The following is a 2675-nucleotide window of genomic DNA, read 5'->3' as shown; positions in this document are numbered from 1 at the left end:
GTGAGGACTAGTATAAATAGGGACTTGAGAGGCACTTGACTGATTTGGGAGAACACGGTGTTGAAGTGTTTGACCTTGATGTTATTTATAGCAGCTGCCACTGAAATCATTTCTATCCACAGTATTTAGCAGCTTCCTAACAAGTTCTCAGGTTATGTTGGTGCTGCCGGCCCAGGGCCCACACTTTGAGAACCCGCACCCTCCAGTAGCCGCCTGCTGGCTTTGCTTCCACAGGCAGGCCGGGCACACGCGCCGCCCCTTCAGGTGGGTCTACCTGGGCTCGGCGCTCCCTCCCCACGGATGCGCCCCCTTGGCTGCCCCAGAAATGCTTCCTCTGGCTTCCCTGGAAAGAAGATCTGGCTATTTTTTTTCATTATCCAGATGGGAGATTTTTGCATTTCCCCTGTGAAGGGGAAGAAGGTAGAGGTTTGGTTTCTCAGACACCCCCACAGTTCCGAGCCCGGCAGGTGCATCTGTGATTGGCGGAGGAAGAACGCAGATGGCGCGGCTGGCCCATCTCCAGCCCGTGCAGGACCACACGCCACCAGACACCTGCTTCTGTGCAGAAACAAAGTTCACTCACCCACAGGAGCTCTGGGGAGGGCCGAGCCGAGTCCTACAGAGCGTCAGCTGTCCCTCTCCCCTATCAGAAGGTTATCTTCCTCCCCTCTCCTTACCTCTGGACGGATTCAGAAAACAGGGTCCTTTAGCAAAGGTCTCTGCTGAGAAAAAAGGGAGGGTTGGAAAATCCGGCTTCTAGGAAGGCAGTTTTGTCCTTGGTGAAGACAGCACTTAATGACACCTGTTCCCACAGCCTCTTGGTGGCTTTCCTAAGCCAGGAAAGCAACCAACCAACACCTTTAGCTGCTTTGGAGAAAAGGTAGCAAAAAAGTGAAGAGCCTGCTCTTGGAAATGGCATGAGATCTACCACTTTTAACAGGTAAAATACCTAGGCTTGAAGCTCGGGCCTTTTTCTCCTGAAACAGAGAAAGAAAAACGCGTGTGGTCTTGATTTTTATGCTCTAGGAATCGCCTAGTGATCCCCAGGATGGCCACGCTGAGTCAGACCCACACAGGACTCCACTTCCCTAAATTCCTCATTTCTAGAACTATCCATATTGACTCGCCTAACCCTTCCTCTGTCTGTTTTGTTTTTCTTGCACCATTTATAAGAATAATGAGTTGTATGATAAGGACTTCTTTAAATTATTTCTTAAAATTCAAGATCTCCTCTGGGTTTCCATTCCACAGGTTAATTATGGGAGTTGTTCATTTATTCAGTCGTCAAACTTTTCACAGCACTTTGGTCCAGGGGTTGGGGTTGCAGAGCCAAGCGAGACCTGATGCCAACACTCACAGTCTGGTGAGACATATGGAGAATATTACTGGTGAGAAAGTGCTAAGGAGGGTCTGTGCTGGGTGTTGGGCATATGGGGGAGGATGAACTCTGTGGGTGTGGGTGTGATGGGAGGGGAGTGGGTGAAGGGCGGCTGCATGGCTGATGTGTGAGCTGTCTGACAGGAGCACCTACCTGCGACCCTGGGAGACCCCCTCTAGTATCTTTTCCTCACAGACTGGAGTTTCTGCCCTTAGCAAAAGCTCCAATGCGCTTAAAACCTGGCCTCCCCAGTCCTTTTTTTATTTTCGAGTTTTCTTCTGCACTGTCTCAGCTGACTTTTCCAAAAGGACACGCAGCTGGTATATTTTGTGTGTTCCTGTCACTTCATCACCCTCTAGGGACAGGTGAGCTCTTTAGAAATGAGATTCTCCAGAATTTGGATGGTTTACAGGAACTCTATCTGGGCAGGGGGCCAGATCCCGTAAGCGCTTATCAAAATTCGAGTTTAGTTTGCACAATGATAACCATGGGTGCTTGTGATTTTTTATTTTATTTTATTTTTTAAATTTTTATTGGGTAGCAGTGTGTTTTTTCCAGGACCCATCAGCTCCAAGTCAAGTCATTGTCCCTCAATCTAGTTGTGGAGGGTGCAGCTCAGCTTCAAGTCCAGTCTCCGTGTTCAATCTATTATAGTTGTGGGGGGCACAGCCCACCATCCCATGCGGGAATCGAACCGGCAACCTTGTTGTTCAGAGCACACACTCTAACCAAGTGAGCCACCTGGCCACCCTGTTTGTGATTTTTTTAAATCACAAGTAACAAACAAACAAACAAAATAAACAGACACCACCCCTCTACCGCCCCCCCCCCACACACACAGTTCAAGCCCATTCCCAGAAATGAATTCTTTAGACCCAGGATGAGGCTGTGGAATTTTCCACAAGCATCCCATGTGTTCCTGAAGCAACTGGACTGTGGTTCCCCTTCTGCCTCAGTAGGCTCTTAGCACTTGACTGCCTGGGCTGGTGATGAGTAGGGAGATTCCTCCTGAAAATAATGCTCTGAGGGGTTTGAAAGACCCAGCCAAGTCCCTGGCTTAGACAGGATCCCCAGGTAACCACCTAGGGCATGGTCCAGGGCTGGGAGAAGTGTTCACTGCTGTCCCTTCTGCAGAAGGGTAACATCACTGATCCATTAGCAAGCGATGCTACTCAGTCTCCCAGCCAAAGGGCTTGGGTCCTACTTGAGCAGGGGGGTAGTAATATGCTGCTGAAAGCATTTGACATCGCACCCACCTGTGATGGAGGCAGGTTTTGGTTCATGTGACCATGGTAGT

This window comes from Hipposideros armiger, unplaced genomic scaffold (assembly GCF_001890085.2).
Source record: "Hipposideros armiger isolate ML-2016 unplaced genomic scaffold, ASM189008v1 scaffold_22, whole genome shotgun sequence".
NCBI lineage: Eukaryota > Metazoa > Chordata > Mammalia > Chiroptera > Hipposideridae > Hipposideros > Hipposideros armiger.
Note: the sequence above shows the minus strand (reverse complement) of the source record.